General features: G+C 37.3%; 1 protein-coding gene and 1 non-coding gene across 43 annotated transcripts in view; one reads left to right on the forward strand and one right to left on the reverse strand.

Annotated features, from left to right (window-relative positions):
- PHF21A (PHD finger protein 21A) overlaps positions 1–25,154 on the forward strand; it is a 255,817-nt gene that overhangs the window by 140,547 nt on the left and 90,116 nt on the right. The gene's annotated exons all lie outside the window — the stretch shown is intronic.
- On the reverse strand, positions 8,285–8,387 carry LOC111764013 (small nucleolar RNA U13). The gene has a single exon (XR_002796728.1). It is a non-coding gene; the product is annotated as a small nucleolar RNA U13 (small nucleolar RNA).

The raw sequence follows: 25,154 nt of genomic DNA on the forward strand, positions 1-25,154 counted from the left end.
TATATGAAATTTGTCCAAATGAAAGCTTAAGGGAAAAGAATAAATTGATATAGGGAGAAAGTAATTAATCAAATTAGAATGTTCTCAGGATACCAGAGAATTGTTCCTTCTTAGATGAAAGGATTTTTTTTAGCCCAGAACTACAAATAATTAGGTTTTTATTATTATCACAAAGATGACATCTTTACTAACATAATCTATTATAATAGAAAGTCTAGACTTAATGCCAAAACAGGAAAAAAAGGGATATATGCCTCATCAGCAGAAATGTTCACCTCATACTGCTTACATCTGTGTGAAGGGGATACACACAGTAAGTTGGACAAAAAAGAAATTCAGTAGTGATTAGACATGAGATAACTCCACCCCTTTCTATCTATGGTATAATATTGTATTCTATTGGAAGATGGAGACAAGTTTTTAAAAATGAAACTTCATACATTTATCTGAGAGAAAATTCTTCCCCTTCAACATAATCACGTCAGTGTAGTCTCTTTAAGAGAAAATTCTTTCTGGGTAAGCATTGCATACTTATTTTCAAAAAGTGTCTAGAACATAGTTGATGAATAGTATCTAATAATGACAAGATTAAGCAAGAATGGAGCAGCATAATGCTCGTCTTGAACAGCTTCCTGTGAGGAATTATTTATTGGGAGGATGTTCAATAATAAGGTAGAAGAAAGGGAGGAAGGCAGAGTTTTGATAGTCTAGACAAGAAAGTGGGAGAATTAGGAAAACCAGGGAAAATAATGTAATGGAAGATAAGGTGATGACTAAATACCTTGTGATGATGAGGAAAAAGAAAGAAATCAGTATCCCATTTGGCCCAATGTGTATAAAATCATAACTTGAGAGACATCCCAAAACATCACCTTGTCCTTTCCTTACTTTCACATTCAGTTTTTCCTAAACCAGCGTTTCCCAAACTGTGATCCTTGAAATGTTAGGGATTCCAACATGTTGACAGGTTTTCCATGAAAAAAAGCACTATCTTTAGAAAATTTTGAGAAATACTATATACTCTTTGCCTTTCAGAGGATCTCAATACACATTAGCAATTAAAGACTCTGAAAATCTCTAACAAAGAAATTTGTTTAACTGTATTTAACCTAGTATTTGGCAAACTTACTAATCTCTTTTCCAGGAATGTGGCTTCTCATATCTCAAGGGATACCACTGTTCCTCATTACACAGTTTGGGAATGCTGATCTAAGCCTTTCTAGAAAGAGAGGTCTTTTCCTTCTTAATTTCTCCACCTATGTTTGAAAGTGGATTTTGGCTTCTTCCAAACATTGCCTAAATCCTTTCTGCTTAGGCCTTCTTGCTTTGTTTAAAATAGTCTTGTGCAAGACAGACTCACAGACTGTTGAAAGCAGAAGGGACTTGAGTAATTATCCATCAACCCTCCTTTTTGCCAGCTTCTGTCCTGCCTCTCAGAAGGCTAACTCAGAAGATTTACACTGTATCTTCCATAAGAAATTTGTTTCTTTTCCAGGCCAATACAAATTCCTCTAACTCTTTCTCTGTTTATTTTCTAATCTCTTTTTTTTTTTTAATTTAGTTTAATTTTTTCTGTGCTTCCTCTAGATTGTCTACAAATCATTCAGGGTGTGAGAACTTAGCCTAGATATACTGTAAGAGAAACTAACAAAACATCAGTTTGTTCTGTAATAGAAAAATAACAGAATCATATATGTATATGATTAACCTTTTTTTTTTAAGATTTATTTATTTATCCCCACTCCCTTCCCCCCTACCCCCCGCCGTGTCCATTTGCTGTGTGTTCTTCTGTGACCACTTCTATCCTTATCAACAGCACCTCCCGGTGTTTCTTTTTGTTGTTCTGTGTTTCTTTTTGTTGTGTCATCTTGTTGTGTCAGCTCTCCGTGTGTGCAGCGCCATTCTTGGGCAGGCTGCACTTCATTTCACGCTGGGCGACTATCCTTATGGGGTGCACTCCTTGCACATGGGGCTCCCCTACCCAGGGACACCCCTGCGTGGCAGGGCACTCCTTGTGCGCATCAGCACTGCACATGGGCCAGCTCCACATGGGTCAGGAGGCCCTGGGTTTGAACCTTGGACTTCCCATGTTGTAGGCGGACACCCTATCCATTGGACCAAGTCTGCTTCCTTGTGATTAACTTTTAGAAATTTTATGTGATTCTCTTATGACAACTTTTGTTTCTCTTTAAATGAGATATTGTTAACTTATAATAATCTTTGCTTCATTAGGTTACCCCCCCCACACACACACACACATACATTGTTTCCTTTCCCACAAGCATGATGCCTGCATTTTCTATTTTTGTGGTGGTCTTTTCTTTCCAAAGTAAAATGCTCTGCCAGACCTCAGGAATCCTTGAAATGTGAATTGAAAGAAAATAAGGGACCCTGACTTTGCATTGTTTTCTATGGCACCTTCTGTGATACTTGGCCCAGCTTTATACCATTCACAGATTGATGATACTGATGGAGGTGGTGGTGTATACTTGGTTATAGTTCATAGGTAGTAAAAGTATATTTAAAATCTGTCCAGTGGTCCCTTTTATGTGTTTGAAATACTTAGTTTAAGGATAATCTTTTTCACCCATTACTCTGATGGGTTTTCATATCAGCATTCAAAACAAGTTACTTTTGAATTTTTAGAGTCAGTACCCTTTGTGTAGGTGCCAAGAGATAAGAGATAAAGGGAGTTTGAGGTCATGCTCATGTTTGAGAAATTTTTATAACTTCTAGGGCAAATAGGACCAAAGAGGATAATACTTTATATTCCAAATCATCAGTTGGTGTTAGACACATGGGGAGTAGAAAGAATGAAAGTTGGAGCCACTTGTGTCCTGAGCCAGCTTTAAAAGACACAACAATAACACACATGCCTAATAAGTACTCCTACGTACTGCTATGTACAAGGAGCTTCTCTCCTGCTGCTTCATGAAGACCAATGGAATAATATCAGAGTAGGCTCCCCTGTTCCTTGGTGGTAGTTCTAATGAAAAATTGGTTTGCTGCAGGGTATCAGCAGCCGCTTCAGGGAATTCTAGCATTGTCCCCTAATATGTCACAGGATCTTACTTTGCAGATACAATATGTGTGAATGAAATGCCATGTCAGAGAATGTCAACAGGAAACAAAAGAAGACATTAGGAAGTGACACCACAGATGCCACAAAATTGGGACCCGAATCTAAGAAAAAGTAATCATATTCCCAGAGTATTTTTTTAGTGGCAGAGTTGTCCATTTGTTGGTGGTAAATATCAGGTAAACAAAATGGAGTGGTAAAACACTTGCTTTTACAAGAGTATCTTTGTTCAGAGTTGTTCTAAGTTCCTAACATTCAAGTCAAGCAGTCTTTCCAAAATGATGGCCTAAAAGAAAAATGTAGAGAATTGTGATATATGCTTCAAGAGAAAGGATTTGAGATGCTATGTGTATTAGTCAGCCAAAGGCATGCTGATGCAAAATACCAGAAATCTGTTGGTTTTTATATAGGGTATTTTTGGGGGGTAGAAGCTTAGAGTTACCAGGCCATAAAGTGTAAGTTACTTCCCTCACTAAAGTCTTTTACCATGTGTTGGAACAAGATGGCTGCCAATATCTGCAAGGGTTCAGCCTCCTCCTTCCTCTGAAGACTCTGTGGTCCCAGCTTCTTCCAATATCAGCTGTAGGTTGGCGTAAGTGTTGTTCCTTTCCTGTGGCTCATTTCTCTCCTGATTCAGCTGCTCAGGGCCCTGGCCTCTTCCCGGGGCCTTTGCTGTGCATAATGGAGCCTTCTCTGCTTCCTCACGTATCTGCTTCTCAGTGTTCTTCTCCTGCGTGTTTACTTCCCTGGGCTCCAGCTCAAAAACTCCAACTCTGCTTTGCCCTGTCGTTTTTTCTGTGAGTCCCTGCCCACCAAGGGCTAAGGACTCAGCATCCTACTAACATGGCTCAATCAAAGCTCTAATCATAATTTAATCATGCCCAGAGGAATAGACTAGTTTACAAACATAATTGAATATCTATATTTGGAATTCATAACCAATATCAAACTGCTACACTATGGCATGATGGTTAAGACTACTATGAGGGGAGTAGGTGTAGCTCAGTGGTTGAGTGCCTGCTTCTCATGTACGAGGTCATGGGTTCAATCCCCGCTACCTCCTTAAAAAAAGTAAAAACTACTAGGAACTGTGAAAGTCAGGCACACTGGTTTTCCTCCATACTATGGTTATGTGACCCTTTTCTACCTAAGAGATGTAACTAACAGATTTAACATGCATTGTTTGCCTCTATATTTCAATATTGTGTTATCATTTCTAAAGCAGAGCTGCTATTTTACTCTCAACCAGAAATATAAAAACAAAGGAGCCAGTCAAATCCAGAGAACAAGCTAGAGTTCTCTAAGCTAAGTGTGGAATGTAGTCTAATTTTACTCTGTAAATGTAAAGGATTTAGGTCTTGAAAATTTTGCTACAGGTTGATGGAGGGCAATTTATAGCACCAATAAGAGCATGATACTTCATAATACCAACCCCAGATCTTACTCAGGAGTATGGCAGAGTATCTTTGTTCAATTCCTTTCATCCCTACTTTCAGCAGACTTTGTCTGCTTTGGCCATATCCAAGTGCTGTGTGGTCCTGGTTCAGTCCTATTTAATTTATTTTTAAAATCTAATTTTTTTGGCATGGCACTCATGATTATCAATGTAAGTTAGCTTCTGTGGTTCTCAAATGAAAAAAATTACAAAGATTCTTTGATGCAGTGCTTAATTTTGGCTCTTTGAAACTCAGATCCCAAACTCATCAAAAAGTGTCTTGTACTGCCAAGTAAAAAAGCTGACAGTCTTTTCTCCTATCTGCTGGAAAGTATTTAAAAAACAAAAACAAAACAAAACAAAAAACCAGTTCTTTCTTTTCCTCTTCATAGAAGATAAAGCAAAATCTAGTAACTGAGTAATTAGTATCCACAAAAGTTCGAAGATAAAGTCTGTTGAGTTTCAAGGGTTCTAATTTTTAAAAAAACACAGTAAATTAAGTATCCAGAAGGGAAAGGCTTATTTTATTCTCCCTTTTTTATTCTTGCTTTATTTTTGATCAAATGAGTTTTTTAAAAATATGATTTTAGCTTATTAGATGATTTGTGTGTTCTTGCTGTTTACAGTGAAGAGACATTGATTTTTGTCATAGTCTTGCCCTGCGCTGCATTACTCTGAGATATTATTTTAGAAATTGGTGATGTGCATCTGTGAGAGTGTGTTGTGGTATGTAGCAAGTGGTGCCATTAAGTGAGCTTTCACCATCTGCTTCTACCTACAGTCATTCTCAGTAAAGCATTATCATCCTCTCTTCAGCCATCAGTTGCTATGTCTCCGTTTTCTTGACTTTTTAAAAAAATTTTAATTTGCTGTCCATGTCACGGTTTTCTTCATATTTGCCAGCTTATCTTTTGCCAAGTCTTGTGATATATACTTGTAATTGTATGGACTCTCTTTCATAAGAAATTGAGTCAAATAGGTTAGTGGGATTTAAAAGTGGAATTTGAACGGACATAAATTACACACTGATGACTATTTCAGGATAGCTGTTTTCTTTGAATTGAAAAGAGATGAATTTCTCAGACCATTTTTCTTTCAATTTCAGGAAGATTCTTTTATTTTCTTCCCTATATATTTGTTCAACTGGCCAAGTGGATCAGAGATTAAACGATCATAGTATACATTCCACTGAAGAGGAGGATCAGCTTGAGCCCAAACCTTTAAGATATCCAACTAAATGGCCATTAGGCATTCTGGGGAGACATATTTTGATGTTTCTATAAGGAAGCTTAAAGCATAGGGCACTCTTTTTTTTAACCCCTCATCTGGTTGGAGTGGTAGATTTTTTTTTTAACAAATCCATTTTATTGATACATATTAAAGCATAAATCCATGCGAAGTATACTATCAGTGGTATTCAGTGTAATCACATATTTGTGCATTCTTGAAGTGACGGGTTTAACTAGCCAAAATAGTAGATCTTTTTGTGACAATTGAGATTACAAAGTTGAAAAGGAAAAGTACAACATGCAATTTGGGCAGCTAACTGCATTGTAATTTGCTGTTTGATAGTCTTTTATATTGAACCTTGACTTTTTTTTTCCTGACTTATTTTTAAGGAAAATATTAGTTTTTTATATCAGCCTGCATATTTAGAATTAAAAGTGGTATTCAGGGACAAGTCTTCTTGCCCCTTTTACTTTTTCTTTTTTTAATGATGCTGGGGCCAAGGAATGAACCCAGGACCATATATATAGAGAGAGAAGCCAGTGCTCAACCACTAAGCAAGATCAGCTCCCCTGAGTTGTTTTATGTGTTTGTTTGTTTGCTTGTTGTTTGTTTTTGTGTTTTGGGGATGCACCAGGGAGCAAACCTGGGACCTCCCATGTGGAAAGCAGGTACTTAAACACTTGACCCACATCCACTCCCCTCTTCTTACATTTTGATTTGTATAATCTTTGTTAATTTTGTAGAAAATAGGAAAACATAGTGAATAAAGATAATGATCTCTTTTACCGTTCTTTTATTTTTTAAGGGAAAATCCAAAAGTGTTACTGATAAATATGGAACTCTCTATTATCAGAAGTGTCAGTTTACCAAATAGCTTCATAGAGCTTCATAGAGTTCCACCACAGATAGAATATCATCATCCATATATATGGTGCAAGAAGAGTATCTGAGTATTATCTGCAAAGAGCATAATCTTGTTAGTTTATGGTATATGTTAATATCCCCTACATCTTTAGTCGTACTAAGTGCTACAAAAATCTAATTTTTCGTTATACTAGAACTATGAGAAGATAACAATATATCCATTAAAAATTAACAGGTGAACATTTTATGTATTTAAAAATCTAGTTAACTTTTTGTCTATATATACATATTTTTGATAAGAATATTTCTGCTGATTTTTGTAGGCATCATAATATTTCATCCCTAAAGACCTTAACATTTATCTCTAATGTAACCACAGTATAGATAGTACATTTAAGAAATTTAAGATTGATACAGTACTGTTCTCTAATAAATACTTCTTAGACTATGGTAAGGGTCAGTTTTTAAAAAAATTTCACTCCATCGCTGATTGCTATTCATTGTCTAAAAAAATAAAATTATAAATCCACAGATATGCAAAGTGCAAACTCCAATATTTTATTCTTAGACTCAACAGATGTTAAATTACTGTCAAATTTCTTTAAAAGTTTCTAAGTGTTTACTCTTGATTTTTTTATTTATCACAGATCAGTAAGTTTGTAGATCCCCATGGGTCTGTGGACCACACTTTGAATAGCATTAATCTTAATATTCACATTCCCTCAGTTGGCCACCATAATCTTATAAGGTTTTTTTTTTTCTTCTTTTAATCCAGTATCTAATCAAGGAACACACGTTGCATTTGGTTGCCATTTCTCTTTGATCTTTAATCTAGGACAGTTTCAGAGCCTTTTTATTTTATTTGTTGGCATTTTTGATGAGTCCAGTCCAGTTGCTGTGTGGACTTTCCTACAATTTTGATTTATCTGGTTGTTTCTTCATGATTAAATCCCAGTTAATCATTTTGGTAAGAATACTAGTTAAACAATGTGCTTTCATCATATCAGGGCACATATTAATTTACCCCATTACTGGTGATATTTTATTTGCTCACTGCTTAAGGTAGTACCTGTTTAGTTAATTTTTTAAGTGCTGTAAGCCTTCATTCCAGATGATATTGTCATATAATGATACTTCTCAATTTAACGGACAATAATGAGGGCTACCAAGTTCCAGGTAATAAACTATAAAAATAAATAAGACCTAGTCTTCCTTGTTCTCAAGTCACTGACAGTGAAGTAGGAGAGACAAACATATAAACAATGAATTGTAATATAAAATAGATTATGGTAAGTGCCATTATAAGTTATAAACAGGGTGCTTTGTGCATACAGAGGAGGGAGATATTAATCCTCAGGGAATTACGGAAGCATTTATGTAAAAAAAAATGGTGTTTGATCTGGATCTTCAAGATGGGTGAGACAGGTAAGCGAGGTTTTGGCGGGACAGAGAGAATAAGCAAAAGTACAAAAGCAGGAAAAAGCACTTTGAGTTCTAGAAGTATCAGATAATTCAGAGTGGTTGGAAGAAGAGATCTAGTAGGAGGTCAAATACAATTGTTAAGGGCCTTAAACATCTTACATAAGAGTTTAGGCTTTATTTCATAGTTAGTAAGGAGAAGACACTGGGGAACTATATGCAGTGGCATGGTAGGATCCTCCCCTCCTTTTTTTCCACATTAGACAGGTAATGTACTGATGTGGTAACCAGGGTTGAGGGAGGCTCATTTCACACAAACACGTGACACCCATTTATCATGCTTATGAACAACAAAAGGATCAGGAGGATCCCTCTTTAAGAAAAGATGATTCAATGAGCAAAAGGATCTGTCTGTTGTAGAGGGAGAGAAACCAATTAGGAAGCTGTTATAAATTGTCTTAATAAGAGATCTGAATTACAGCAGTGGGATAGAAGTAGAAGACTGTGCCAGGACTAAGTATATGTAAAGAGTGAGGTGGAGGGAAGCGAACTTGGCCCAGTGGTTTGGGTGTCTGTCTACCACATGGGAGGTCCATGGTTCAAACCCTGGGCCTCCTTGACCCGTGTGGAGCTGGCCCATGCGCAGTGCTGATGCAGGCAAGGAATGCCCTGCCACGCAGGGGTGTCCCCCGCATAGGGGAGCCCCAGGCGCAAGGAGTGCGCCCCATAAGGAGAGCCGCCCAGCAGGAAAGAAGGTGCAGCCTGCCTAAGAATGGCACCGCCCACACGGAGAGCTGATGCAGCAAGATGACATAACAAAAAGAAACACAGATTCCTGTGCCTCTGACAACAACAGAAGCAGACGAAGAAGACCCAGCAAATAAACACAGAGAACAGACAACCAGGGTAGAGGGGTGGGGGGAAGGGGAGAGAAATAAATAAATAAATAAATAAATCTTTATTTAAAAAAGAAAGAGTGAGGTGGATGATGGTGTGACGATGCCCAAGATTCCCAGCTTGGCCTGGCAGGATATCATTAAGATGGGAAACTTTCAGACAGGGAAGATGATGATGAGTTTGGTCTTGAGCAGGGCAGATTTGTGGTGCTGGTGGGACATTCTCATGAAAATGTCCATCATGCAATGAGAATGGTAGGTGTGGATTCTAAGAGAGGGCAGGGATGAAGATGTAGATTTATTAACTCTTACTATGTTCCAGGCACTGTATTAGTGCCTGTATTACCCAAATTATCTCATTTAATCTTCATAGCAGCCCTGTGATGTAGATTCGATTATTTCCTTTTAACAGGTGAGTACACTTGCCTGAGGCCATATAGATAGTCTTGAGAGCCAGAGTTGTATCAAAGTTATGTGTTCTTCCCATTTTGTTCCATGAAGGAGATAATTACATCTTTGAGATTGAATGCAGTCCAATCCAGGTAATATGTGTAGAGAGAGAAAGAAAAAGGGCCTGGGACAGAAACTTGAGGAGTATCTGAGTATAAGAGGATGTGAGAAGAAGCTTTTAGTGCCATGGGAAGAGAATCTAGAAGATAGTGACAAGAAAGTAGAGAGTCCCAAAAAGAGCATGGTCAACAGTGTAATTGCATAAAGAGGTCAAGTAAGTCAAATACTCGAATAGCTTCTGGGGAAAGTTGATAGATGATCACATGAGAGTGCATAGAAGATGAGGTTGATTGAAGATGGCATGAATTTCAGGCAGAGCCCATGGCAAAGTTAAAGATTTCTTTCCAATGATAATGAGGAGCTCAGGAGTAGAGATTGTCAAGGTGAAAAGAGAAGGAGTCTGTAGCAGTTTGATATGGTTATGAATGTTAAAAGTAAATACTGGATTATGTTTGTAAACTGCTCTGTACCTTGGTGTGATAAGTTATGATTAGGGCTTTGCTTGGGCCATGTCAGTAAGACAGTGAGTCCCTGTACTTGGTGGGCAGGGACTCAGATAAAACTATACTGCAGAACAGAGGAGTTAGTTGGAGCTTTGATGTTGGAGTTTTGAGCTGGGGCCCGGAAAGTGAACATACAGGAGAAGAACACAGAGGAATAGACATGGCTCCTCAGACACAGCAGAAGCCCCAGGGAGAGAGACAGAGCCATTCACGTGATAGTCTACAGCTGGCCTTATGGAGAAAGCACAGCATCTGAGTCTGGAGAGAAATGGAGCCCCGGGAAGAGAAGAACCCAGGAAGCCTGAACTCTTGGCAGATGTCGGCAGCCATCTTGCTCCAACACACGGAAATAGACTTTGGTGAGGGAAGTAATTTAAGCTTTATGGCCTGGTAACTGTAAGCTCCTACCCCCAAATAAATACCCTTTATAAAATCCAACAGATTTCTGGTATTTTGCATCAGCACCCCTTTGGCTAATACAGAGTCTAACATGAGGGAGAGCATAGTGGAAGTATTTGCCATGGATTCTAGGACAGACAGGAAGTAACGAAGCAGTGACTGCCCCATAGTCTGCACGTCTGCAAGTCTAGACAGAGTGAAGGACCTAGAATTTGCAGTTTACTTCTAATTTTGTGGCATAAAGTTTTAAAATTAATGTTGTACTAAAGAAGTTTTTGACCTTTGTTTTTGTTTTAGTTTGTTTCATATACAGTGTTAAAATAAAAAGGCAAGTGTTAAGAATACATTTCTTTATCCTTGCAGGCAGTAAATAAAAACTGCTCTAAAGCTCCCCTGTGTCAAACTCGTAGACATCCACATTTTTTTCCATTAGGGAAATTTTGTTAGCTACATACATTGCTCAAGGGAGTGGATGTGGCTCAAGCGGTTAAACGCCTGCTTTCCACAGAGATTCTGGGTTCGGTTCCTGGTGCCTCCTAAAAACAAAACAAACAAAAACAAGCAGAACAAACAAAAAAACCAACTCAGGGGAGCTGATGTGGCTCAGTGGTTGAGCACCGGGTTCAATCCCTGGTCCCTGGTACCTCAAAAACAAAAGAAAACAAAACATTGCTTGAAATAACATCTCTATTCTGCAAGAGTCAGAAAAGAAAAAGGATCTCAACCAAAATGCTTTAGCAAATTAAGGAATGAAAGGCAGTAAATGGTACCAAGTGGGAGATGTTATGAAATCATAGACTCTGAGAGCCAGAAGGTATCTTAGAAATCACCAGTCTTCTTATTTTACCAGTTGATTTATTGAATACTTATTAAACATCCTGCCACCAGCCAGGCTAAAAAGTGAAGTTACAAATTAAAACAGTTAATTCTTGCCTTCAAGGAGCTCACAGACTAGTGGGAGGATCAAAGAACCTAGTAACTCACTTAAGAAGTTTAGTTAGTGATAAAGGGGAGAGGGACTCATAATTTAATGGATGCAAATTTTCTTCTGGGCCCTCTGCTGATGATGACTTTACATGCATTATTTCATTTCACCTTTTGGGAAAGGGAAGGAAAAAGGACAATGGCTATAGTATATTGAGATCGGTAGATATGTAGGCAGGCAGGCAGACAGATAGATAGATAGATATAAAGAGTTAGTTTTATGTAGACTAGACTTGAGCATGCTTATTTATAGTTGGAGGGGAAGGAGCCAGTAAAGGAGATATTCACTCTCTGGTTACTTTTATTGCTCCAGTGCACCCAGCAACCCAGCCTTACAAATCATCTCATCGTTATTAATCCCAGTCCACTGGAGTGGGGTAGGGGAGAACAGTTGGGGGTCGCAGTAAATTTCTGAAATAAAGGGAAAAGAGAGTCAGACATACATTTATTCTGACTTCTTATTCTCAAACATCTTTGGGCCAAAGCTTTGCATATAGGTTTAGGAAACTTTCTATTTCTTCGAGAGCAAAGACTGTTTATATTTTTGATTTGTGGTAGTTGTTGACTTGCAGTATTATGAATTACCAAAAGATGAGACCCTAAAACCACACTCCAGAGCCAACTATAATTTAATTTAGAATTACCCACACCACTATTCCCAACTTTGTTGTAAAGCAGAAGAGAATGTAGGCATTAGAATCAGGAAACAAAGATTTGAGTCCTGGTTCTGCCACTTAACTGTGTAACTTTGGACAAACCACTTAACCTCCTTGAGCTTCACTTTATTCTTCTGTAAAATAAATATCTTCACAGGATTACTGTGAAGTATGATAGAAATGATATAATGTATTTTAAAGAAAAGGCTTTATAAATTGTTATATTTTCAGAATGCTGTTAATTTAGCAATAGTTACATATCTCAGAATACTACTACACCTGGTCCCAGGTGACTTAGTCATTCAATTACTAAATCTCCATTATTAATTTTCCATAGAAAAGCTCAAGAAACTTTTCTTCATCAGTATGAATTAGGAGACAACTTTAGTTTTTTGCGTCTTTTTAGAAATGCACTTTATTTTTTCTTCTTTCCCTCCACTTCCTCTGCCCTGCTGTTTTTGCTGACTGTGTCCATTTGCTGTGTGATCTTCTGTATCTATTTCTCTTTTTGTCTTCTCTTCTCATCTTTCTCCTCTAGGATTCACAGGGATTTGATCCTGGGGAACTGATGTGGAGAGAGGTTCCCTGTCAATTGTGCCACCTCAGTTCCTGGTCTCTGCTCTGCTTCACCTTGACTTTCTTCTTTGTCTCTCTTTTGTTGCATCATCTTCTTGCTGTGTGGCTCATTTGCGTGGGCACTGGCTCACTGAACAGGTACTCAGCTCGCTGCACAGGCACTTGTGTGGTCACTCGGCTCACCGCACGAGTGCTGGCTCACCATGCGGGCACTCACGTGGGTACTTGGTTCACCACATGGGCACTCACACGGGCACTCGGCTCACCATGTGGGCACTCAGCTCACCACACGGGCACCCACATGGACACTTGGCTCACTGCATAGGGCACTTGGCTCACCACATAGGCACTGGCTTGCTGCACAGGCATGCTTTCTCTTCTTCTTTTTCACCAGGAGGCCCCAGGGATCGAACCCAGGTCTTTCCATATGGTAGGTGGAGGCCTTTTCTCTTGAGCCACATCTGCTTCCATAGTTTTTACTTTCAAAAAGCTATTCTTATTCCTGCGACTGACTCTCAAACTAGGCACAATTTTTTCCCCATGTCTTTTAGTGTGCTCTTATTTAACAGCTAAATGAATGTTCCTCAGACTTCTTCCAATTTTTAAATTCTGGGCTAAAGGCAATAATAATCTTTTGTTAGGAGTGGAACAAATAAAGGTTTTTATTTAATGAAAAAACTGAAGTCTGGAATGACTTGTTTTAAAATTGAACTTCTTCCCCCAGGCTATCAAGTGACTGATGACCCATCTTCTACTTTAAAGAAAACTCTGAGCACCTCATTTTTTAGTATAGCTCAGAAAAATGCAAGTTGATGGCAAGAGTTACACCACATAAAATGACCCATATCCTCAAGATCATACATTCTGGATCAAAAGACAAAACAGTACACGTAAAACATTTAACAAGAAGAATAGTAGTATAGGAACGTAGTTAGAATATGGGCTCTGGAGCCAGATTGCTTGCTTTAGCATCCTACTCTGTTTCTGCCACTGAGTACATTTGGAACCTTGGTAATATTACGTAACTTTTTTGTGCTTCAATTTCTTTATCTGTAAAATGACATACTAATAGAACCTATCTCATTGGATTGCTTTGAAGGTTAAATTGCATAATACATAGTTAATGTGCCTAGAACCATAGAACCTATCCCATTGGATTGCTTTGAAGGTTAAATTGCATAATACATAGTTAATGTGCCTAGAACCATAGAACCTATCCCATTGGATTGCTTTGAAGGTTAAATTGCATAATACATAGTTAATGTGCCTAGAACCATACCTGCCATAGTAAATAACTATATCAGTGTTTGAAGGTGCTATTATTGTTACATGTTTAGGTGTTAAATTATATGGTTCAGGCACATGGTGAAATAGGGTTTCCCAGATCACTCTAAGCAGGTAGAGTCAAGGAAACTTTTATAGAGAATGAGACTTTTGGGACCCTCAAGGGTGAATGGACAAGCAGAGGTGGAGGAGAGAAAGAAAGATACTCCAGGTCCAGGGACTGTCATCAACAGAAGCTTAAAAAATGAGAACCAATTTGTTGAGTTCACAGAGCAGGGAAGAGACCCATCTGACAGATAAATTTGATTAAGATGCAGAGAGAATATTGGTCAGATCAGTCATTGGTGGGATAAGAGTAGCTAGGGTAGTTAAGATTATTATGTGAGGGAAATGGACTTGGCCCAGTGGTTAGGGCATCCGTCTACCACATGGGAGGTCCGCGGTTCAAACCCCGGGCCTCCTTGACCCATGTGGAGCTGGCCCATGTGCAGTGCTGATGTGTGCAAGGAGTGCCACGCCACGCAGGGGTGTCCCCTGCGTAGGGGAGCTCCACGCGCAAGGAGTGCACCCGTAAGGAGAGCCGCCCAGCGTGAAAGAAAAGTGCAGCCTGCCCAGGAATGGCGCCGCCCACACTTCCCGTGCCGCTGACGACAACAGAAGCGGACAAAGAAACAAGACGCAGCAAATAGACACCAAGAACAGACAACCAGGGGAGGGGAGGAATTAAATAAATAAATAAATCTTTTTTTTTAAAAAAAAAGATTATTTTGTGAAAATAGCATTTTGCAGTTTACATTCACATTTATTCACTTGATCCTGATCAAAACACTGGTATGCAGATGTACGCATGTGAGATATATAAACATATATGTTGTTATTGTTATTTTCATTTTAAAAATAAATTCACGAGCTCAGAGAGACATGACTTGTCCAGCAGCAGCAGGTCTTCATATTCCAAACCTGGCCCCATTTCCACCATATATTGCTGTTTCTTTTCCTTTTCTGGTTATACAGGTAGATTTAACAGTCAATCCAGCCTAGTCTTCTCACCCCATCTTCTACCCTTGACCTATGGAATAGCTTTCTGGGCTTTGGCATTTCTCCAGTAAAGCAAATTTGAGTCAAGGTAAAATATATGCCACCCATTTCCTGCCTCCTTCAGGAAAGCAGGAGAGGAGTTTTGATAAAATTTATCTAATCCTAGAACCCAGGCGATTTATGGCCCATAGTGGTCTGGGTATGCTTTACAGTATGGAACTCTGCTCTGTACTTTCTTTTATAAAGATAGACCCCCTCCCCCACACACACACATACACAGAGGAAAATTTTGATACCCTTCAAGAGCTTGCAAATGTTGCAAAATGTAATTGAATTGTCATCTGAACATTACATATTGTTAGTCTGATATTTTCACACGTGGAGTGTATGCATGTGAGTATGTGTGTAAACAAATAGACATTGTAAAAGGTACTAAAATGTTAAAATCTCATTCTCAGAAAATGGAATAGTTTGCATGTTACTTTTCTGAACTTCGCTCTGTGTCAATTCCTATCTATCAGATATTCAGTGAGTAGAAAACCTAAAATGAACACCTTTACTTGAAGTTCGTTTCTGTTCTTATCTGGAGCAAGGTAATCCCAAGAAGTCAAAGAGAAAAAGTCAGAGCAGATATGCTATTAGGAATGTAAGTAACATAATAGCATTGATTATCATGCTAGATCCTGCACCTTAGTAGAGAGTCTGACATTCCATTGAGGAACAAGGTGGAGAAGCCCATTATGCTAAGACTTGCAAATGATACAAATAAATCATAGTCACAGAAATTAAAGAAAGAATATTTTCATTGTTAGATTATGTAAAGGCCACACATCTCATGTTTTCTCATCAAATTTTGGTTAAAATTATATTATTAAATTGAAATCATGATGGATTTATTATTCATTTTTACATATGAAAAAATTGACATTAAAATGATAATGAAAAATAGCTGTAAGTATCTTCCGTTAAGTGCCACAGATTACTGGCTCCAGTGCTGTGCCTGGCTTCTTGAAATGTCAGAGCCCCTCTTCATCTCTTAGAACATTACTATTCATTACCTTACATGTTTCTGGTCACAAGGTAGATATGCAGTGAGTGAGTGTTGATAGATGGGGCATTCATATCACGGTAGGAAGGAGGAAAAATCACTTTTTGGATTAGTCACTCGGAAATAAGTGTTTCAATAACTGGGAATCATCTGTTAAAAACAAAAAAAAACTTCCTTGAAGGGTAACTTTAAAAATTAAGGCTTTGTGAAATGCCTGGCATATGCCTTTTACTAAATAAATAATAGCTATTATTCTCATTTTTTAAAATTTTTATTGATTGAATGTTGTTTTGACCTTGACTTTGCATTTTTCTGAGATCTTTGAAAATACATACGGGTTTATATTTTATGCCTTCAAAGAAAAGAATAGAAATAATATTCCTTTCTAAATGAGATTCCTGTTCTTAGAATATTTTTGTTCTGTTTTCATTGTAGGCAAGTTTACCACAGTCTTATGATGGATATTCAAGATAGTTCATTTATTAATACAAAGGCACGTTTTAAATTATTTGACCAACTGAATAGATTGTCATAACCTGTTGAACTAGATTCAGCTGCAGTCTCACTGATCCCACTAGATGGCGTTAATTCATTAAGTGATAACTTCTCTAGCTTAGGCAGACAGCCTTCTGTGTAGTTTAACTGATTTGGAATATCTGTAGAGAATGAGTGCCACAGTACAGTCTTAGAGTGACTTGTGGAAGTCGTTCAAAAAGGTTGGGAAGATCAAATGGCTGAGGGCTTATTTACTCATACTAAAAACTGTAATAAGCTGTAGTATTTTGTTGACTGCTTGTTAATTATAGTTTTGACTTAGTCTTTGCCCTAATTGTACATCCAAATGAAAGATTATGAATTTAATGTTTTCTCATACTTTATTGTCCTATTACTATAATTCTTGGTGGGCTTCTGAAAACATTGGAAAACAATTGAAAATGGAAAGCAAACACATCTTAAAACTTGTAGCTCAAGTGGGTCAAGCAATTGGGCTCCCATCTACCATATAGGAGGCCTAGGGTTTGATGTCCAGGGCCTCCTGGTGAAGGCAAATACCCATGTGGAGTGCTGGCCTGTGCAGAGTACTGCCCTGCACAGGAGTGCTGGCCCACGCGGAGAGCTGGCACGGCAAGATGACACAACAAAAAGAGACACAGAGGAGAGATAATAAGAGATGCAGCAGATCAGGGAGCTGAGGTGGCACAAGAGAATGATCACCTCTCCTGCTCCGGAAGGTCCTAGGATCGGTTCCCAGAGTCGCCTAATGAGAATACAAGCAGACACAGAAGAACAAGCAGTGAATGGACACAGAGAGCAGACAATGAAAGGGGGAGGGGAGTAAATAAATAAATATATCTTTTTATTTTAAAAACCTTGTAGCAGGAAGCGGCTGTGGCTCAATTAGTTGGCCTCCCATCTACCATATGGGAGGCCCTGGGTTTGCATCCCAGGGCCTCCTTGTGAAGGCAAGCTGGCTCGTGCGCTGCGGGGAGTTGACGGCCTGTGTGCTGCAGAGAGCTGGCGCGGCAAGATGATGCAGCAAGGGGAGACGAGCAGATACAGAAAAAACGCACAGTGAGTAGACACAGAGAAGAGACAGCAAAGAATGGAACAAGCCGCAAGTGGGGGGAATAAATAAATAAATAAATCTTAAAAAAAAACAAAACAGAAAAACTTTATAGCTTGTAACAGATTTAATTTAATTTAATTTAATTTTTTTACTTCTCTCCCCTTCCCCCCTGCCCCCTTATTATCTATTCTCTGTGTCCATTCACTGTATGTTCTTCTGTGTCCACTTGGATTCTTATCAGCAGCACCGGGAATCTGTGTCTCTTTTTGTTGCATTATCTTGCTACATCAGCTCTCCATGTGTGCGGCGCTACTCCTGGGCAGGCTGCACTTCTTTTGCGCGGGATGGCTCTCCTTACGGGGCACACTCCTTGCACAGGGACACCCCTGTGTGGCACAGCACTCCTTGTGTGCATCAGCACTTCGCGTGGGCCAGCTCGCCACACGGGTCAGGAGGCCCTGGGTTTGAACCCTGAACCTCCCATGTGGTAGATGGATACTCTATCAGTTGAGCCAAATCTGCTTCCCCAGGTTTAATTTTAAAATAATATGGTTCTTTCTTATAGGAACCAGATTAACAGTGGTCCACTTGTAGGTTATTGTGGTTCTTTTGTCATAAATGTAAAATCAAAGTGAGCATCCCAATTCATGTAATTCTCGCCTGGATTAAGTTATTTATTTTCTACAAAAACAGTTTTATATTGCAGATTGGTCTGTTTCCAGATTTTTAAATTGTGCTTTTTCACAGTCCTTTCTAGGCTCTAAATAAACTGTTTTATTTGTTTTATTTCATAGTTCTTCCTAAGAGTTCTGAAGTTGAAATTTTTAAAAATGAAGTCATGAGTACATTTCATATGCAAAAAAGTGTCTTCACATTTCATTGGAAGTGATTTTTTTCTTTATGATAAGTTCCATACAAATAAAGTAAAATAGTTTCAAAATTGACGGAATGGGGAAGTAAATGTGACTCAAGCAGTTGAGTACCTGTTTCCCTCCCACATGGAAGGTCCTAGTTTCAGTCCCTGGTGCCTCATAAAAACAAAGCAAAACAAAAAAACAACAAGCAAACAAACAATTCTGGGGAGCCAATTGCTTCAGTGGTTGAGAGCCGACTTCCCACATACCAGGTGCGGGGTTCAATCCCCAACCCCAGTACCTCAAAAGAAAAAAAAAATTTTGGTGGGATGATCCATCTTGAGCCTTAGAGGCTTAACAGTGTGCTATAGTTATCATTTGTTTATTCATTGCTCATGGGGAGTAAGTAGTTGGTGGTGATGATACCCTTCATGTTTATTTAACTATTGCAATGTAAGGTAGTTCAAATTTCTTAGTAAAAAGATTGCTGATTGTTTCATTCACTGGTACATAATAAACAGAATAATCAGGGGCTTTTGCCAGTAGAGTCAAAATACTTGGTTTTATAAATTAGGACAAAAGACCTGATCATTTGGTGCCCATTAAATAAATTAATATCTAAATTAGATTTTGCTTTTTCTGGTAATCTTAGAAAGCCTTAACTGAAAAAAGCCAACTGTCCAAGGTTATTTAGTATAAACAGAGTATCGCTATATTGTGACTATTGTTTGTTTTTTTTTTGGTGACTTATGAAAATAAATTCATTTCTTTTTTACCAGGCCTTTTGCACATATTCATACTTATATAAGACATGCAGGCATTTATTATAATTTAACTATGTAATCTCTTTTTTCATATTGAGAATAATTTGTGATGAGGAAGAAATACTATTGTTAAGAGAAGAAGTAAACATTGTTTCATAGGACTTAGGTTTATCTACTTCCCTGTTTCTTCTTGGAGGTACAAAAAAAAGAAAGGAGATAAATTTTTAACATATGTATATAACTGTGTATGGTGAATGAGAGGGGGAAGATCATATTTTCAGGAAGCATTAACTATTTTATAAGCATATCTTTGGATGATAAGTCCCTTAGTTTTGAGGAGACAGTTTAATGGAAAGCTATCCAGTCTTGGCAGGATGGAGCCCTCATTCAGAGTAAAACTGAAGTACTGTAACAAAATAAATACTTCTGTGCTGTGCAAACCATTATGAAGCAAAGTTGAGTTTCTGTTGGCTAAGAGGTCAAATGAGCACAGTTCTTTAAAACATGTTGAAGAGATGGATTCTATTAGAGGTGCGTGATCAGTTGTTTTAGTTCATGAAATACCTGCAATTATGTATTTTAAGTAGTTTTTAATATCAAAACAAGGACTTAATTCCCTGCTTTTAGTCACCCCATCCCATTTATTAAAAAGTGAAATCTTTTAACTTGGGCCAGAAGTACAAATGCAAGGAACAAGGCATCTCAGGTAGACCAGCACCATTCATGATATCAGACCATTTCTGAGTCTATTGACTGTTGTTTAGAACTCTTTTGCACTGAGTAATTTGGTTTATGAAGTTGAATATCTGACTATATGCTTTGATTGCTTAAAAGTTTTAAGTTAAATGGGATAGAAACAAAAGGGGAGGAGAGGATTATAGTCATAGATGTATCTTTTAAATTTTCTACTTTGTGACTCCATTAAAAAAACAGCGTTTGCTATTTTGAAGCAGAAATTCTGAAATCACCGCTTTTCTATAATTCTCACTTATGGCTGAAACTTAATATATCGAGGCATTTTAGTTCTTGGGGATATTACATATTTTTATAAAGAAGTATTTCCAAATGGAAATAGCACTGAGGTTTCTGAAATAGGGAACCTTTCCAAAACAGGCTTGTGGTTGCCTGGGAAGAATATTAGGTTGCAATACTCAAAAAGGAAATCCTGGCATAAGAAGCAATTGATGAAGGGCAAATGTCTGCAAGTCTAATGAAGCTTTTAAAGGCACATTTGTGTGCCTGTGTGCAAGGCTGTGCTGGTACCTCTCAAATTAAATATCATATGCTTCATAGTGTGCTGAGCCATGCTTGTATTTCCATCTTTGCTTCTATGCTACATAATATATCATTCTTTAATCTTCTAAAAGTACGAGTCATCATCCTTGTGAGAATTGCGCCTTTTCCCTTTCTGCCCTTCATGAAAATGCCATCATAATAATGGCTAGTAGGGTGGCTTTGGTTTAAAAATCAAGGTCATCAGCATTTTTAAACTATAGGTTTATTATTTAGCGTCATTAGTGCTATGAATACTGAATTTTTTAATATAAAATTTTATAATATAACAATTTTATAAAAGTTTCCTCTATTTTCTTTTTATCAGGGTATTGATATTATCCTCTTTTTTATAAAAGTGGATATTAATACTAAAGAGAGGATTTGTGATGACTATAGTCACATAACTGGTATGAAAGCAAAGCTAGTATCCTGGGTTTTTAAAAAAATTCTAAGCTTTAGCCTAAGCTTTTTTCTTTGTACAGTGTAGATAGAAAGTTTTCAGTGCTATTTTTGTTTAAATGGAATTCTTCATATGTAGATTTTCTTTTTAAAGCAAGAAATATCTGAGTTTAATGAAGGTTCTCCCAAGGAAATTATACTAGTCCTGTTTTTACAGCCTCTTCTTATCTCATAGAGTATCTCAAAATAATTTTAAATAGGTATATGCCATTTAAGAGAGAAGAAGAAGTTACAGAAACAAACTTACCTGATGTTGGAAGTTTGAAAGAGTTGGAAATCATTGTATTCAAACGTTAGTAAAATTTTTGCAGCAGATTCATACTCAATTCATTTAATTTGAATTCATTAAATTTGGGTTGTGTTTTTAAGTTAGAAAAAATCCATCAGTTTACTTAATGTTGAAAACTTTTCTGTTTTGGGCACCACATTTTCCATTATTATGACAAGTAGGGGGTTTTGACTTTTGGGAAGAAGGGACCTGAATAACGATGTAAACTAGGAGCTCTGTGGAAACAGCACTGAGGCTTCTGTGGAGGGACTTCAGTGGTTGGGGAAAGGGTGTCTCTAAATTCTCTGAAATGTGTGCAGAATTTGTGTATATGTTTGTGCACATATGCCATTTTTCTGGAAACAGTTTATAGTTTTTCATGATGATCCTTAGAGGGGTCTGTGACACCCCTATTCCCAATAGTTAGATCCATGATCTAAATCAGTTCCCTTATTAAGTTTGAATATAAAGCATTTTCTTTTTCCCCTTCAGTGAAAAGAATCGCATGTGAATACCATTTTTCAAAACAGTAGCTTTTAGCCAGAAGTTTTTGCTGGCTTGTTCTCAAATAAATCATAATTTATAAATGAAAAAGATATGGTAGCTTATGCTTTCATTCTGTTGGAAAGCTAATAAACTTTACAAGTTATAGTAACTATATTTACAAATTCTTTTCTGAAGCATTACCCATCTCACAATTATAGTGAGAATTAAGTACTCTAAATTATGAAGGCCAAATATAGAAACAAATCATGAGGATTGAGCAAAGGAAAAAGTCACTTGAAGGAGCTCAACTCCCCATTAAAACCCAGCCCAGTGAGAAATGTGCCAGACTGTAATGATTTAAATTACTTAATGAAATTCATGTTACTTGAGAGGAATTTTTTAAAACAATATTGTGAGGTAATTTTCCAGTAGTCAGATTTTAATGAAAACATTTACTCATGTTAATTGGAGCTTTATTTTTATATATGTTTTACTCTTTTATTTGTTTTTACTAAAAATAGTCACTCTTTCCTTATATTTCCTCATGAAATCCTTCATTTTGCCATAAGTATTTAGTTTTCTCCCCCTATCTAGTTTTTATGAAGTAGTGCTAACTCTGCCTTCATTTGATTTGGCATCCCTGCAAATGAACATTTGTAAGTATCTTGTATTATGGCCCATCTGGGTTGTCATAGAAACCAAAGACCTCCATCCTCTTCTCTCTAGTTAAAAATGGAATGCAAACCGGTTTTCAAAGTGACGTTTTCCTAGTACGAGTGACAGCCCTGTGAAATGCAGAACAGAAATGTTTCTTATTGGTTTTATTTTCCCAGGGTCCCGTTGAACCAGTTAACTCTGATGTGTGCAGCTTTCCTTTTGAAAATCTGGCAAAACACTAATGGAATTTTTAAAATGTAAGCATCAGGGGGGAAAAAAGAATGCAGTGCTAGCTAACAATGTTTTTGTTTTTCTCCCTGCATTATTAGTTGGCCTGTTGAAACTGTGGTGCACGTGGCAGAAGCACCAATTAGTCTTGACAATTTTGACTTTCATTGTTAGTCTCATTATTTATTTCCTAGGTTAGATGAATGTGGCTTTATCTCATTAGAATCTGCAGGCCCATTGACTAAGCACATGACAATTTATTATTAGAATAAAATTTATTGATAAAGCAAAATCTAAATGGCTTGCCATTGGACCTGAAGATGAAACATCTTACAGACCCATTTCCACAACTCTAGTAGCCATAGAATCCTTGCCTTGATGTTTTTTTAATTTCCACATATGAAAAACTGACTTAAGTTTGTATCCTAATGAAAATGTTTCAGAGGGGTTGGCTTACAATCATCATTATCATCAGACAACTGCACTTAAATAGGATTTTGGTCAATTTTAAGTCTCTACTATTTCTCAAAAAGAATACATTAAAGTCTTTAGATAACACCTACAGTATTACCAATAGCTAGTTTCTGGTAATTGTGTACATTCTCTATTCCCACATCTCAACTAACAGTAAAAGTCACAATCAGCAGACAATTTACAAGTGTTATGACTATTATCACATCATGATGAAAGAGATCCTGCAACTCCTAGTTGCACATGAGTAAGAGCTAGGTTTTAACTGCTGGTTATCTAAACATAGGAGAATATATTTTCCAAATAATACCATATTTGTTGGCATATAATGTAGAAGTGAATAGTTTGTTTTCATAGCATAGTGTAGGAGAAATGATGTAGCAGTTTCTTCATGCTAAACATGTTACATTCTTTAAAGTTTGCTGTCCACACTTACAATTTGGCTGATACTGTTATTTTTCTAAGTATTGAGCAGTTGAGAAGGCTAACAAACTCCAGTCAATTAAGGAGCAGATGCGACTCAAGTGGTTGAGCTCCCACCTCCCACACAAGAGGTCCCAGGTTTGTTTCCCTTTGCCTCCTGGGGAAAAAAAAAACAAAATAACAAGCAAGCAAACAAACAATAACAACAACAACAAAATCCAACTCAGTAGCCAGTGTGATTCAGTGGCTCACAACTGGGAGCTCCAACTTTCCACATATGAGGTCCCAAGTTCAATCGCCAGCACTGGTATCTCCAAAAAAAAAAAAAAAGATCGTTATTTATTTCCATTATCAGTGTTTTGTTTTGGTTGTTTTGTTTTGTTTTAACAAACAACTTAGGGATAATGCTAGTTGTTTAGTAAGTTTCATATTGCCTCCAGTCTTGCAGAAGATTATGACTTTCTCTTTCCATAGAGGAATGGAACAAGCATTTCTGTTCACAACTGCTATGACTTGTCCTCAGGAGAAAAGTTAAGAAAGTTTAAGATGTTTGTGTACATTGGAGACAATAGGGGCTAGAAGAAAATGAAACATGGTGAATTTCTCACCCACTGAGCTACAGAAATTCTCATACAGGTATCAACACTGTGCTTTGTTATCACTGGTTGTTTGTTGTTTAAAGGCTTATATTGATATTTGGTCTTCTCAAATCTCTGTTTTTGTATGTATTTCTGCACATTACTAATATATTTCTTCCTTCTTCAATCATCAATCCAGTATACTATTCAGCTTCTTCTAAGTGATTAATCCCATTTTTTTAAAAAGTAAGCACACATTTTGAAGTGCACTTCTCAGGAACAAGGTAGATGAATTCTACATTCTACATTGTCAAAGAACAATCTTCTTAAATGTAAAGTATAGAACCTAATGGAAATATATCCTACCTTTTCAGTGGGTGCATATTAGTTTACTTGGGGATCTATAACCAATCACTAGCATTTAAACCTGCCTTTCCTCAAAGTAATAACTTTTTATTATTTTTGATAGCACATGTTCGATTTTTTTTTCTCAAATTTTTTCTTTTGAGTGTAGCATTGCTAAAAATGTACAATGCCCCAGGTTTGACCTTAGTTTTCTATGAGTCATCCAGCTTTATATACTGCTTCTTCTTTGTTTACATATATATTTTTTAAATTTCCAGTAATTTTGCTTGTTGATCCTCCACAGTGTTATAGTTCTTTTGCTACATCTTCTGTCTCCTGAAGCAGCTATGTAAATTTCTTAAAGAATTTAACATTCTTTAATATTCTACCACAACATCTGATACAATACTGTATACTCAGTAGGTTTTTCAATACATATTATCTTCAAACCTTCTACTGCCTACTATCTTATTCATGGCCTTACTATCCTTTCAAATGTAAGGTGAGAAAACAATTAACAAAGTGCATGAAAAACAGCAAGCAAATTAATAGTTGTGGATGATTCAATGGATATTCTGAGAACCTTTTCTAACACTTTTAAATTTTTGTGCTGATAACACAGAAGGAAACCCAACTATGAATAAGTTGCCAGTATTTAATACAAAGAAGACCAGAATGGTTTTTATTTGCAGCTGATGCTCTTGTCCTCTGGGATTCAGTAATCTTTTTAACCTTTCTCCCTAAGAGTCCATGTATATTCCTGGGTAGCAGACTGACTGCTTTGATGCTTCTAAATGTTTTGGTAGGAGCAAAACTGTTGCCACCTCCCTTATGAGCACAGCATTCATAGATGACCTG

The sequence above is a fragment of the Dasypus novemcinctus genome, chromosome 10 (assembly GCF_030445035.2).
Source record: "Dasypus novemcinctus isolate mDasNov1 chromosome 10, mDasNov1.1.hap2, whole genome shotgun sequence".
Classification (NCBI taxonomy): domain Eukaryota; kingdom Metazoa; phylum Chordata; class Mammalia; order Cingulata; family Dasypodidae; genus Dasypus; species Dasypus novemcinctus.